The sequence below is a fragment of the Aulonocara stuartgranti genome (assembly GCF_965226115.1).
Source record: "Aulonocara stuartgranti genome assembly, chromosome: 3".
Taxonomy (NCBI): Eukaryota; Metazoa; Chordata; class Actinopteri; order Cichliformes; family Cichlidae; genus Aulonocara; species Aulonocara stuartgranti.
This window is the reverse complement of record NC_138941.1, coordinates 76664408-76680382: the sequence shown is the minus strand read 5'-3', so window position 1 is coordinate 76680382 and position 15975 is coordinate 76664408. Positions and strand designations below refer to the sequence as shown.

The 15975-nt window shown below is 39.7% G+C and overlaps 1 protein-coding gene across 1 annotated transcript in view; it reads left to right on the top strand.

Annotated features, from left to right (window-relative positions):
• The first annotated feature begins 3669 nt into the window (after positions 1 to 3669).
• LOC309703487 (protein NLRC3-like) overlaps positions 3670 to 15975 on the top strand; it is a 73900-nt gene continuing 61594 nt past the window's right edge. The window contains exon 1 of the mRNA XM_082528350.1: positions 3670 to 3760. The gene's annotated coding sequence lies outside the window, so the exon portion shown is untranslated. The remainder of the gene's footprint in view (positions 3761 to 15975) is intronic.

Below are 15975 nucleotides of genomic sequence, written 5' to 3'. Positions count from 1 at the left end.
AAATATGGGCACACGTTGGATCTTGTTTTAACTCATAATTTACCTGTCTCTAACTTAGAGGTTTGTGATGTTGTATGGTCAGACCATAGGCCTGTCCTGTTTGAGGTTTTCCTTCCTTGTACTAAAGTTAATCTTCCTCCTGTTGCTGCTAGGAGCTGTCGTATTTTTAACCCTTCCTCTGCTGGACAGTTCTCTATTGTTTTTAATCAGAACGGCGGCCTTCCTGATTTCATATGCAATGATACAGAAGAGCTGAGTACGTGGTTTTATTCTGTCTGCCAAACTGCTTTAGATTCAGTGGCCCCCTTTAAGCTTAAGCAAGTTAAAGCCAAATCTGAACCCTGGCTGAATGAAGACACCCGGGCTGCCAGAAGAAAGTGCAGGAGAGCTGAACGTAAATGGAAGAAGGATCAACTTCAGGTGTCATACCAAATGTTACAAGATTACTGGAATTCTTACCAGAAAACTGTAAAAGATGCTAAGAGGAAACATTTCGCTACTATTATTCAGGCAAACTGTCGTAAGCCTCATGTCTTATTTAAGACTATTGACATGGTCCTTCATGCTCCACAGACTGCTGGTGTCGAGTCTTCTCAGGAAATTTGTGAAAACTTCCTACACTTTTTTATTGATAAAGTGCTATCTGTCAAAGCACAGACTTCCCAGTCCGTTCCTGACCCTTCTACCCCTGTCCCTAGTTCTGCTGTCTTTGACAGGTTTGAGCCAGTTTCCATGCTCTGCCTGCAGGAGTTGGTTGCTCACATGAAGCCCTCAGGTTCCCCTTATGATGCTCTCCCTCCTCGATTTTTCAAAGAGGTTTTTCTCACTATAGCATCAGCTGTACAATCCATTGTAAATAGTAGTCTGTCCTCTGGTGTTGTACCTGTCAATCTCAAACATGCAGTGATTCAGCCTCTACTCAAAAAACCTGCTCTTGATCCTGATATTATTGCGAATTACAGACCTATTTCCAAACTGCCTTTTATCTCAAAGATTCTTGAAAAGGTAGTTTACAAGCAATTAATGTCCTTCCTAGAAGAACACGGTATTTTAGAAGTTTTCCAATCTGGTTTTAAAGCTTTACATAGTACTGAATCTGCCCTTTTAAGAGTTTTTAATGATGTGTTTTTGGCAAATGACTCAGGTGACTGTGTTATTATTGTGCTGTTAGATTTAACTGCTGCTTTTGATACAGTGGATCATAATATTTTAATTTCCCGTTTAGAGCAGTTGGTGGGTATGCGGAGTACCGCACTGCAGTGGCTCAGATCCTATTTGGCAGAGCGAACGTTCTCTGTGAAACTAGGGGAGTTTGTATCCTCTACTGCTTCTCTTCAATGTGGGGTTCCACAGGGTTCAGTTTTAGGCCCGCTTCTTTTCTCTCTATATCTCCTACCCCTTGGGTCTATTTTCAGGAAACATGGGATTTCTTTCCACTGCTACGCCGATGACTCCCAGATTTATTTCCCACTTAAAAAGATAAATGGCTTCTCAGTAGACCCGCTGCTCAGATGCCTTGATGAAATAAGGACTTGGATGGCTTTGAACTTTTTACATTTTAATGAACAGAAAACAGAAGTGATGGTTTTTGGTGGCGCTTCTGAGGCCACTATTATAGATCTTGGTTCACTGGCACAGTATGTTAAACCAGTCATCACTAATCTGGGAGTTAAAATAGAGGCAAATCTTAAACTTGAAAGCCAGGTCAGAGCTGTTGTAAGATCTAGCTTTTTTCATTTGAGGGAATTAGCCAAAATAAAGCCTATCTTATCGAAACAGCATTTTCAGACAGTAATCCATGCCTTTGTTACTTCTAGGCTGGATTATTGTAACGCACTTTATTTTGGGATTAGTGATGCGTCCATTAGGCGCCTGCAGGTTGTGCAAAATGCTGCAGCACGTCTTTTAACTGGAACAAAAAAGTTTGAGCACATTACCCCTATTTTAATTTCACTCCACTGGCTACCTGTACATTTTAGGATTGTTTTTAAAATTCTCTTATTTGCTTTTAAATCTCTTAATGGCCTGGCCCCCCCCTACCTCTCGGAGCTACTACAACCATATACACCTGCCCGTTCCCTTAGGTCTGCCAATCAGCAGCTCCTTAAGGTACCGAAAACTAAGTATAAATTTAAAGGTGATCGTGCTTTTGCTGTAGCTGCTCCAAAGTTGTGGAATGATCTGCCCTTGCATGTTAGGCAGGCCTCTTCTGTCTCTGAATTTAAAAGTCTTCTTAAAACATATTTATTCGCTGAAGCCTTTGGCATTGATTAGAGGGGTTGACTCAATTTGTTTTAACATGTTTTAATTTATTGTATCTATTTATTTTATCGTATCTCATTTTAATTTTCTTTACGTATGCTATTAACATGTACAGCACTTTGTGAAACCCTGGTTTTATGTTAAAGTGCTTTAGAAATAAAGTTGGTATGGTATGGTATGGTATTAATACATAAGTGAAAGAAATTCCTATACAGTTTTTACAGAATAATATGTGAACAGGCAGAACTGAGGCTCAAAGCCTCAGTGTGTAGCTGTCCATACCTCAACATTACAAAAGCACAACCACTGTCCACACCCCACCCGACTAGAAATGATAAATAATATAATAAACTCAAAACCATGGGTCAACAACCCAACAACAGCATGAATGTTCATTTTAAAGTCGGACGTAATCCCACGCACAAAAATTGCGCGCTGCGCTGTTTGGGATGTCTCATTACAGGCCAGAGAAAACTATTCAGGGTTTCTTGCAGTGTCCATAAAGCAGCATGAAATCATTGTTTTCTGCTTCTGACACTTTTATTCTCAAAGTGTTTGATGGTGTTTTTGTTGTTTCTTAATCATGAGCTGGAGTGAAGATAGCCTTTGTTCATCACATTCATCGTTCACATATTGTTAAAACTGCTGCTTCACAGTTTTTGTCTTTATGTGCACATTAGAGGTGGAGCTCTGACTCATTCCAGGTAGCAGCTCATCTGTTTATCAGTACCATAATCATCAAAAGTATAACAAATAAAGGCTTAAAATATTTCGCTTTGCCTGTAGTGAGTCTATATCATATATTCGTTTAACCTTTTGAGTTAATTTAATAAAATAAATTAACTTTTGTGTGATATTCTAATTTTTCGAGTTTCACTTGTAGTTTTTCATGTGAGTCCATGTCAGAATAAATTGTTAAATTTTGCCATTGTTGTACTTAAATTTGTAAACCTTGTCTTAAACAGCATGTTTAAGCATATTTTAACCTTTTGTGACCATATGGGTGTTACAGTGGGTGGTGCTTGTATTTACAGAATAAAAGGCTGCAGGGAAGGCTGTTTCTTTGAAGTTGGCTGGGAAACAGGTGAGGAGCGTTCAGCTCCAAGAGCTTGGTTCTGACCAGCCTTCTCTCGTTAGCAAGTGACTGGATCTACAGACTGGAAACAGAGAAACATGCTGAACATTTGAAGCTTTGCAGCAGAAATGTTCATGTTACAAACACAGCAGAGCTGATCTGGGATCAGTGTGTTCACACCTGCAGCTACAACAAGGTTTCATGTCTCCACACGTCAGCATGTGAACTTTACTCTGACTCAGTCTGAGCAGTCAGACGGCATATTTTTAAAGTTAACACATCAGCACACACAGAGCTGAGCCCCTCCCACCTGTGCTGAGTTTCAGGTGGAGCCCCGCCTCCTTCCAGGAAGCAGCTCACCTGTGTGTCCGTGTTTAGTATCCAGGTGTGGAGTGGAGCTTGTTGTTGGTGTGTGAAGAAACTGTAAGTTTGCTTTGTTTCCTCCTTTAACAGTTTGTCTTTAGGAACTTTACTGTTTGTTCAGCTCATGTTGGATTTCTTCACACAACAAATTGTGAGTGTTTGTATTTCCGGTCTCTCCATTAATTCCACACTGACTTTGAGCCAGTGTTTGAGTTTGTGCGCCATTTTCTGTTAGTGTGAATGATCAGAATCCGGGAATCAAACTAAACGCACTGAATGTGTCCTGAGCTCAGTCAGACAGACTCTGAGCTCGGGGTTGTTATATTCACAGTGACAGCAGAAGATTGGGGAGCAGATTTTATAAATGATTATTCTACATAGATGTGCGTTAGATACAGATTCAGCATGTCGGCTAAAAACACTGCGCCACAGACTGCTGGCTCGGCTCCAAAAGTGTTACAAAACACTCGGCTCACTGAAATTAAGCTCAGAACTAGACCAAACTAAATAGAAACAAAATGTTGAAGAAGATATATTATAACTAACCATTCTAACTAAATGGCTCGATAAAGATAACTTTGAACTTGGAAAACATAAAAAACTTTACAAAAGAACAAAAGGGAAATTTGACAGGAAACTGCTTCAAAATGTTCTGTGTTTTTATTCTAAAATCTGCATTAATTTACATCAGCCTAGCCTCTCACATACACCCTAAATACAATAATAAATAAAGACTCAAATGAAGACTCAAACTAATATAAGCTCGGTCAATTCTAAGCATTAAAAAATAAAATTCTGAAGTGAAATGAGCAAACTCACTCTGGAAACTAACTGAAACTAAACTGCATAAAAACACAAAGTCAAAAAGAAATACAAAGAAAATTAGAAATTAATTAGAAATTCCAAACATTAATAACGCTGCTGTTTGTGTTTGTTTCTATTCTGGTGGGGTTTCAGCCACCCTAGATGCCTTCCTTTATTTGTTTGCATGTAATGGGTGTATGTCAGACACTGAGATCATTTAAAGATGCGTAATCATTTGCTAAAATGTTTATTTAATTTTAATTCTCACTCGTGAGGTCTTTGTGATCAGACACAGTAAATGCAGGGAGACCACCGGTTAACAGAAGACTTTATAAAGTCTTCTTTAAAATACATCTAGCCTTGATTTAACATGTCAGCCTCAGTTAAGCTTACTGTGACAAACTGTTTACAGTGAAACAAAGAGAGGAGAATAAAACAGGTTTTACAGGTTTTCTCAGTGAGTAGCAAGGCTGGACTGGGACAAAAAATCAGCCCGGGCATTTTGACTAGAGACCGGCCCACCAAAAATGTGACGTCATTCAGGGGTAAAACCGCAAAGGATTCTGGGAACTTGTGGCAAGAGGTACTAGCGCACGCAGGCTTTTAATTGAACTCAGTTACACAGCGATAAAAAGAAACACAAAAAATGGCAAGAAGCTGTTGTATTATTAACTGCAATAGCCGGTGTTGTGCCAAAAACTGATTGCTGGTATTTAAATTGCTATGAGTAACTTGTTGGGCTATAATATGTGAAACATATGTCAAATGCATCCCTCATGGATGACATGAAGTCATCTCTCCATCTCCATCTCTCTCTGCTGCTCTTCTGTCTTCTCCACTTTTGATGATAAATCAGCCTGGTGCAACATGTAAGGATTGGCACAATTTGTTAAGATTGTGAGGAGTTTGAGAAATTAACCTTAAGCATAAAATAAAATTTACTATCAGTAACATCATAGCACCCGCCCAGCAGTATATAAACTCCGTCATGCTAGCTAGTACGCAGTACCAGTTATTCTAAGCGACAGTAAAAAGTCAGCACAGCGAAAACAAACTGCACCTAAACTTGGTTTATATCTGACACAGATAGACAGCAGGTCATAACTTCTTACCTGAAGTTCAGTTCCTCTGCCACTATGACCGGCGGCCGCCTCGGGTCTCTCCTCCTCTTGCCTCCCCTTTCCCTTATCCACCTGCTGGCCTCCACCACTTGCTGATGTTGCTAAATCTGTGGAAGCTAGGCCATAGCTACCGCCAAACAATTCAGTTATTTTTACACATTTTGGCAGTGTCTGCCTGAAGGGCTTGTTTCTTTTTGGCCCTAATTTTTTCTCCATTTTCTTTAGTTCGTCTATAAGATTGCTAAACAAGGGGGGGGGGGGGTGCATCCGACCTCCTCGGCTGTAATTGGTCCAGCCCAGAGTCAATCATGACCAATTGGCCAATCCAACACCTTTCATTATTTATACCCTTCCAAAAAAAAAAAAAAATCAAAAAAAAATCAAAAAAAAAAAATCGGTCGGCCCATAAAAACAAAAAATCGCAGCGGCCCAATGCCTGGTGGGCCGCTTGGCCAGTCCAGCTATGGTGAGTAGTGACAACACTTTCTCACGATAGTCTTTCTGGTTTAGCAAGACCGTGCACCTACCCTTGTCTGCCGGAAGAATGATGTTTATAAGATTTTGTATAAGGTTGTGGAAACCTTCAGTTAGCTGACACTAAAGAAGAAGTCATTTGGATGAGGGTTTCTCCCACTGAAAGCGCTGCAGATGAACAGAATCAATCTTTTGGGATTTCCTTACCTGGATGATTGAGCATGCATCAAGACAATTAAATGTAAAACCATTTGTAACAACCCTAACAGTGCATGTAAGCATGTGCACTTCAGTCTGATTCGGTCTGAGCAGTCAGAAGGTGTGACACACACACACACACACAGATGCTGCAGTTAAAAACAATCTAACGTGAGACACCAAGATCAGTTTGCAGACACAGTAAAAAGCTGTATTTAGATGAAGCTCTTTATTCATGTGATTTCAAGATTCAGTAAACTCAGGAATGATCTGTTAATCATTTAAATCAAAAGTGTTTTCCTGCCTCCATCAGTCTGTGGAGGAGGAGTTGCTGCTCTCAGTAAAGCAGTCTGAGCTCAAATGCTATTCCAGAGAAACAGCTGTCAGATTAACTGATGATGGTCAAACAGGTTAGAGTCAAGAGCTGATAGAAAGTGGTGGTGTTTATAATTACAGTGTAGATTGATGTATAAATGTAGTACAGAACTGAATTGAACATGTTGGCTTCTGTATGCTTAAAAATCCTTTGTCACAAATGTTGAATCTGCTTTAACGGTTATCACAACCATTCTTTGTGTAATAGCCAAATACAAAAATACAGGATGTTGTGTTTGTTATTTGAACTGACTTAATTAGACCAACCAAAAATAGTGTATTACGTATGCATCTGTCTGTTAATTAATCAGAACAGTAACAGATAATTAGATATGAGTTCCAATTGGTACATCAAAAGATAGTCAGATCCTGAGATGGAAGAGATGTGTTAAAAATTAATAAAACATTGATAAATGTAATGTTTTCAATATATATTTTAACAAGTTGTTAATATAAAAAAATATAAAGTAATAAAAATAAAAATAATCATTTCTTGTACAAGAAATGTATTTCCATATAATATTTCCAAATACCAGTTATCTGTTTCGGTTTGCTAAACTTATCACCCATTTAAAATTAAAGCTGCACAATCAGGGCGTTGAAATAACTGTTCAGCACAGAAATGAAGCCCAACAATCATGTTTTACAGTCCTGTGGTCTCAGTCTCAGATACTCAACTAACCACACATTTTCTGTTAGTGCGTGATCAGAGTCGGGGAATCAGAACACATTGAATGTGGCCTGAGCTCGATCGGAGACACTATGAGCTCCGGGTGTTTTTATTTACAGGGACAGCAGGACACCGAGAGCGGACTTTGTGAATGATTATTTTGTGTAGATGTGTGTTAGATACAGATTCAACATGGCGGTCTTAAAAATACTGCATCACAAACAGTTGGCTCAGCTCCAACAGGAGGAAGTGTAACCAAACACACAAACGTTATTGTAGTTCACTAAAACTGAACCCTGAACTAAAACTATATCTGAAAAAAAGTTAAAATACAAATAAAAACTAATTTGTTTATAATGATCAATGAAATGATTTAAATAACATTTTACAGGAAATGTCCCATTAGTGTTTTTTAGTTTGGCTAAAAACAAACAATGAAAAAAACACCTGTCACTGCTTTCAAAGAGTTTAATGTTTTTATTATAAAATCTGCATTAATATAAATCAGTCGAGCCTCTGACATGCACCCTAAATACATAATAATTAAAAAGTAAAATCTAAAGTAAAAGAAGCAAACGAACCAAAATTAAACAGAATTAAAAAGACAAAGTGAAAAAGTGCAAATATAAGCTAATTAGAAATGACAAAAGTATAACAACTCTGCAGTCTGTGGATATGTTTCGGGTGGAGCCACCACAGATGTCTTCCTTCATTTGTCAGTCACTGAGATCATTTAAAGGTGGTTACATATCTACCCATAAAGTTCTCACCCTCTTTGTGTTCAGGTGGAGGACAGCAGACAGCAGAGGACTTAGTAAAGTGTTGTTTAAAACCGACGCAGCCTCGATTCAGCAGGTCGGCCTCTGTTAAAATTATCATCAACTGTTGGCTTCACACTGAAACAGGTTTTACATTTCTCAGACTGAACAAAAGTTAAATTTAAAACACTCTGTTAATAAATCAGAACATTTAAAGATGCTTCAGTCACTATTTTTATATGATTAGTAAAACTCAGACGTTGAGCTGTGACAAAAGTTTTGTTTGTTTCCAGGTGAGAAAAAAAGTTTGAAGGAAAACCTGTTTTGTATTTTACATATTGATTTAATTTGTAGAGGCCTTTTATTTATTATATATAAATACTAAATTAAACCTTTTGTCTTCGGTCTGTACAAAATAGAAATAATAGGAATATATTTGGTCAAAGTGCAATGTTACAGATGTTTTCATATCTATATTTTACTGTGAAACAGAAAAAGTGTTTTTGCACTAAATTGTACTGTTTTCGCTCACTGCAGTGAATATGAATTCAAACTTTGATTTGTAACAAATGTAATTTGTATGAGACGTGTAGGAACAACACATGAACGGTTACTTTACATTTGAATACAAAAGAGTCATTTTGGGGATTTTTCCCACCTCTGATGACCATTTTTGCTTGTTCTTCATAAATAGATCAACAGTGCCTGTTCAGATTTTTTATTTTTTTTTATGTTTTAATGTTTTATATCTCTATGTGTTTAGTTTTTGGGGTTATCACTGCATATGACAGTACTGTTATAGTTTAATATTATTTCTGTAACACTGTTTGAGCAAAAAAGCTCAAAGTTTAAAACCAGACTTTAACTTTGACAGAGTTTCCACAATGAGTTAAAAGATATTTCTACACTGAACTCCGAGAACTTTTAGCATCAGTTTTCTGAATCCTTTAAATTCCTGATCTTTTTCATCTCAGTAAAGTTTATTTCAAAAGAAAACGACTGACACAGACATCTCATCAATCTGTATTGAAGTCATATGAAACTTAGAGTGGAAAGTTTCTCATGAGTTGCATTCAGGAGCAACAGTGAAACAGCTGAACAGACAGATATTCTCCATAGTTTAGAAACAGTTTCAAAGGCGACCTTGAAAAGGAGGGTCTTGTTTCAGTACCAAGCTATGTTGACTTTCACACTGAGGTAGGGGTGGGCGATATAAACGATATACGATAGAAACGATATAAATTTGGCCAACGATAGAGATTTTGACTATATCGCTCTATTGCGATAGCGCATGTTGATGATGTCATCAAGCTGCGCCTGTTTTGGTCGAAAGCATCACAGCGGCTACAACCATTATCATCTGCAAATTATGCCGGGCGACAGTCACAGCAAAGAGATGAAGCACTTTTGAAATATGGGGAAAGCCAAAAACTGCGCTTCCTCCACCTCGGTAACATTGATTCAATAATGCTGAATTCTCTCGCAGCTGTTCTATTCCCATGTTGCTGGAGTATATTAATAACTAACCTCGTATTGTGGATGAATGATCTCAGTTGTTCTCCTGACTGAAGTTTGCCCCGTGTATAGAATCCTGCTATGTGATTGCATTTGTCCCTGACCACCAGAATCCCTCACGTTAACTTTTATCGAGTGGAAAAAATTGGTGTTCTTCCTCCAGCTGCACTGTGCTAATGTTATGCTAACATAGCTGTGTTGCTAGCAATCACGTAGCACAACATGTTTAGGTGGAATCTAGCGAGCTAACGAGCTAACTTCCTGTTAACTTCTAACTCCGTTAAATGTAATAACTTCTGTTTTCATGGATGCATGGATGTTAAACTTAATTGTTACACCTGGTAAAGCAACAACGCTGATGATTTAATTAAAGATGAAAGAATTTAGACCGATTTTAACAATAAAGGAGAACATCACAGCCTGATACCTTGAGGTCTGACAGCAGCAGGTGTATCACTCCTGTTTCTACCTGGAGACAGCAGTCGCCTCATTGTTCTGATACACAACACAAAACTATCCACAACACTACACACTAACTACACACTCCAAACACGCTAAACATCACAAATCTCTCACATTTCAAAACCTGCTCTCTCTCTTTTTCTGCTCTCTCTCTCTCTCTCTCTCTCTCTCTCAGTCACTACTAAAACTTATTTTTTTGGTTTGTTTGTTTGTTTTTGCTCATAAGCAGAGAGTTCTTGCTGCGCTAACATTAGACAGTAAACTTGATGGAATTATTGAGGAAAAAAACACGTGTATTGTTTATGATGACTCTGGTTTTTCAACACAATTTAAAACTGGTATATATCACCTTGTTGTTTTGCCTTTAAGTGGTCATGTAATTAGCTTACCACGATTACTTTATTCTTCCTCAGTCAAACAGCAGCACTCATGTGATTGTTTTGCCCCCTTAGCTCCAGGTGTTGTGCTAGATCGTGAAAACCGTCCGCGGGAGCGCGCAGCTGCTTAAAGCTGTAGCGCCCAGATTACTTACGTAGTCAGCTACTAGTTTCTGCAGCTAATATAAGGTGCAGTAAGCTGAACACAGCTTCAACCGTCTGTTTGTTGAAAAATAGTAACGGACCGCATTTTCTTGTTAGTAACTGTAACTTACGTTACTGAAAAAAGTAAAGTAATAACGCCATTACTTGTAACGCCGTTATTCGCATCACTGGAGAGGACACATGGACCTGTAATACTTCAGAGACAGCTGAAAAATGTTTTGTTTTCTACTGTAAACAACTGTAAATTGTTGTTTCATGACATTTACAAATCATTGCACTCTGTTTTTATTCAGATTTTACAGTCAGGACTTTTGTGGAACTGAGTTAACTTCCCATTTTCAAACTCCAGCGCTTCTCTGAGTTTTAGATATTTCATTTTCGGTTTTCTGTACTTTGAGCATTTCTCGGGAAGCTCATATTTTTACCCTCTATCTTTTTAAAACTCCACTTTTTCCTTTCAAGCAAGCTTGTTGTTTGACGTCAATGCAAACCTCCCCTTATTAATCTGACCTGAAACTCAGTGTAACGTCCTCTCACATGACACGAGTCATGCTTATTTCCTTTTTTTTTAGTAGCTGTTCCGTAAAAGTGGCTCCTTCAGCAACACCCAAATACTCACTTCTCTGTCTGCTGTTAGACAAATCCTCACACACACATTTGCTGTTATTTAGCAAAAAATGTATTGCCTGCATCCAAACTGCTGGAAATGACTTGTTGGCCTATAATTTGTCGTGAATGATATGGAGACATTTTGAGCCTGAACATTCCTGCCACAGGGTAAAAAATTCCTTTTTATCCAGCTAAAAAAAAAACACGCACGGAAATTTCTTCCTGGCACACAAGCAGCAGTGAAATGCAAACGTTTGATCACAGCAGAGGGTGTGGGAGCATTCAAGATTAGAGTTCAAGCATTATGACATATTTATGAGGTAATGCAGAGACGAAGGAAAAGAAGGGTTGTCTGTCCCTGTGCTCGTGCTGAAACAAAGTGAGTGAAGTTGCCCCCCTCCCTTCTTCAAATCAGACCAAACTGATGTCAAATGTTTGTGCTGCTTCTGTTTTAAAAATATTAATAAAAGTTTCTACTGGTCACCCAAGGTCAGCCAACTCCTTGCTTTATTGTGAAAAGGTTGTGAAACATCCTGATCACACGTTTTAAACTAACTACATATAAGAGTTAAAACAAATTGTGTGTTCAGTTGGAGAAAAAACTTTATTTGTAAAATATAAAACTACTTCGCATGTAGGCCAGGAGTAGGGTTGCCAACTCCCTGAAAAATAAATAAGGGACACCTCGTGGCCAGGGCCGGGCGACCCAGTTGTCTTCACCCTTCCCAGTGTGGTGAATTTTCTAGCTCTTTTTTTGTGTGTGAAATTATTTTTTTAACCATTTGACTTGAGTAGATGTTTATTCTTCGTGATATGAACACATGTGAAACAAATGATCATTTAGCCATTTATTTTTAGCTCAAAAATGACAACATTAACACAATAAAACAGGTCTCCTTCTTAAACAGAAGCCTGTCATGCTTAACTTTTGAGAATATAAGTAAATCTTTCTTTAAAAGCACTCTGTCCTGCTTAACTTAAAATAATAGAAAACAATAGAAAGAAAAACATTCTTGTAACAGTGCACATTTAGTGCATTTAGTACAATTGGCTTCAGTTGAGGTATTATTTCAGCTTTTCTAAAGCTAATCAGCTGCTCCTGTTTGTAAACCCGCTTGTTCCCATGATTAAGCATCTTAACTCATCATCATTATTCATCTATGTATTACTTTTATGTATTAGTCATCAATTTGTTGTAATCATCTATCCTTGCAGTTGTTTATTACACAAAATAAATTATATTATCACACTTCTGACCACATAGCGCTGATATTCACTGCACATGCCCATATTAACTTTTTCCAGCCAGGTGTTTTCCTTTTCCCATTCTTCCCTTTCTCTGAGGGGAACAAACATTGCTGCTGTAATGCTGGGCTCACACTGTGCGGTTTTAGGCCCATTTTGAGCCGATTTTTGAGTGATCTGCATCGTGTAGTATACGTGGGGTAACTTTGGAAAGCTCATCCGAGCCTTTTCGATGTGGCATCACAAAATTATCACGACCACAACAACCGTGAAAATAGTTGGATTTACATTGCTGCTCAATCACAGCTGCCTGATCAATGTTTTTCATTAGCAATTTAGCAAAGTTGATGGTAGTGGTGTGTCTGTGTGAGTGAAAGACAGAGAGAGCGAGCGCGACAGATTTTCTGTTATAACCTTCATTTTATGGAGGCACAGTGTGAGCACTCAGGTCGCATCAGAGCATCGGGCGGGCGGTATAGTGTGAGACCTGCATCGTGACCTGCAAACTTCTAACCCCTGCGAGTCAATTGTGCAGTTTGAGCAGGAGCTGAATAACGTGACTGAAAAAATCGCACAGTGTTTGCCCAGCTTTAGGTGTACTGTCGTCCGAGACTTGCACCGCAGTGTCGGCGTTTGTTTCCCTGTTGGCCAGGCTTCTTGTTGTGGTCATCTGTTGTCTTCCGGTATTTTCTCCGCAAGCGACCTTTCCTCGACCAATGAGATGAGCAGTAATCTGAATTGTCATACTCGAATTGTCATAAGTGTGCTGTCAGCTCATTGGTCACAAAGCAGGAGAGGGGCTGGGAATTATGTTTTCAAACAAAGTGTTAATTCCATTAAAAGTTATAGCCTACTTTTGATTCTCACTGTATTACGGGACAAAGTGCGTCCCTTATTAGCTCAATACGGGACGTGTACTTTTGTTTCGAAATACGGGACGATTCCGTATTTTAAGGGACGGTTTGCAACCCTAGCCAGGAGCCACCTGCGTCTTTGGATGAAGACTGGATGGATTGAAAGCAGATAACCCTGGAGAGTAACGGATTGAGAGTGGCTCACCCAGCACTCTGTTATTCACTGACTGCAGCAGGGAACGGTAAATACTGAAAACATCCCCCTGTGGCTGACGGCAGCCCAACTATACACGGGTTCAAAGTTCTTACCGTGCACGAGCAGCAGGAAGGGCATGAGGCTCTCCATCCCCCTGTGACAAAGACTATAACCTGGTCCCACCTCTGCTCCACCCAACACCCAAATACTCACACGGCTCTAACTTTCCAGCTGTAATGAGAAAGTTTTACTTTCAGTTTCAACCTTCAAAGTAAAAGCTCATAGAGACGTATTCAGAGACTTCATTCTCCCATTTGAGAGAAAAGTGCTGCAGTGGCAGCAGGAACTCTGTTAAAGCTCTATTTTTATTCTCTCTATCATTCTTTTTTTACGCACACCCCAATTTTAAGTTATTTATTTGTAACAAATGTTTGGAATCATGTATGATTTTCGTTCCCCTTCTCACGTGTGCACCACTTTGTGTTGGTCTTTCACGTGGAATTCCAATAAAATTGATTCATGTTTGTGGCTGTAATGTGACAAAATGTGGAAAAGTTCAAGGGGGCCGAATACTTTTGAAAGCCACTGTATCTCGACGAAAGAAACTTTCTAGATGGCGCCACGGATGGCAGCCTCGGTACTGCGCTCTCTTGCACTTTTCTTGTTTTTGTTTATTTTCTACGCTTTTGGTCACTCAGAACACATCACTTTCTCCAGAGATCAACTGCTAAACATCAGGCAGTCGTGTCACAATAGTTCTTATCCATTTTTCACAAACCCAGAAAGTTTTTGGGAGATTTTAGTTGGATGCGCAGCAGCTCTCTGTGGCTCCTTGAGGAGACGTAGACGGGGGAGTCGCGCTGGTGCGCTAATGAAACTATGTCGGCGTCTCCGCTCTCTTCCAAACAAAGTCCACGAATTACTGCTCTTAAACCGGACTAACAAGGACTTTGCAGGCTCTGCTGAACTCTGCTTCACTGAAACCTGGTTCAGTGAGTGAGTCCCAGACGCTGTCTTAAATCTGCCGGGCTTCCAACTTCACCGGGTGGACTGCGAAACGAAGCTCTCAGGGAAAACAAAGGGTGGTGGAGTCTGCCTCTACATTAATGGAGGTTGGTGGACTGATGTCACAGTGCACCCTGACCCACTGGTGTCAAGACAACCATCTCACCCTCAACGTCGCAAAGACAAAGGAGTTGATAGTGGACTTCCGGAGGTGCAGAGAAGTACACACCCCCATCACCATCAACGGCGCTGCTGTGGAGAGAGTGAGCAGCTTCCGGTTCCTTGGAGTACATCTGGCTGAGGATCTTACGTGGTCAGTACACACAAACAAAACAGTGAAGAAGGCGCAGCAGCGCCTCTTCTTTCTCAGGAGACTGAAAAGATTCGGCATGAGCCCCCGCATCCTCAGGACCTTCTATCACTGTGCCATTGAGAGCATCCTCACTGGATGCATCACCACCTGGTATGGCAACAGCACCGCCTACAACTGCAAAGCTCTCCAGCGAGTAGTGCGGTGCTCTGAACGGATAATTGGAGGTGAGCTTCCCTCCCTCCAAGACATCTACAGGAAGCGGTGCCTGAGGAAAGCGGGGGAGGATCATCAAGGACTCCAGTCACCCCAACCATAAACTGTTCAGACTGCTTCCATCAGGAAGGAGGTTCTGCAGCATCCGGTCCCGTACCAGCAGACTGAGAGACAGCTTTTTCCATCAGGCCATCAGACTGCTGAACACGTCATAGACACCTCAGCTTCACTACTGGAACTTCAACACTATGCACTCCACACTGTATATAAATGCCACTTGTTTTGCACATATTCAACTCTGTATATTTTTATATATTTTATTTTATTTATATTTTATTTTATTTTTTTATTTATTTATTTTTTTACTATTTAATTTGTAAAAATGTGTATACACACACACACACACACACACACACACACACACACACACACACACACACACACGTAGGATAATATTTAGTATACACACCCAGGAATGCATACACTATTATATATTGTACATATATTTATTAGTTTCAGATTAGCCATTCTTGTATTTTGCTCGTTTGTGTTGTTGTGTTTGCACATCTCTGTTGCTTGTGGGGCTCGCACACAAGAATTTCACTCGCATGTGCTGTGCCAGTGTGCCTGCACATGTGATGTGACAATAAAAGTGATTTGATTTGATTTGATTTGTTACAGAAATACTGCAGCCCAAACTTTGAAACTTTTTTCATCAATTGTAAACCGTTTTAGGCACGGTGGTTAGCACTGTTGCCGCACGGCAAGAAGGTCCTGAGTTCAATTCCACCATCAGGCCATACATCTTTCTGTGTGGAGTTTGCATGTTCTCCCCGTGTTTGCGTGGGTTCCCTCCAGGTACTCCGGCTTCCTCCCACCGTCCAAAGACATGAAGCTTGTGGGGATAGGTTAATTGGATAA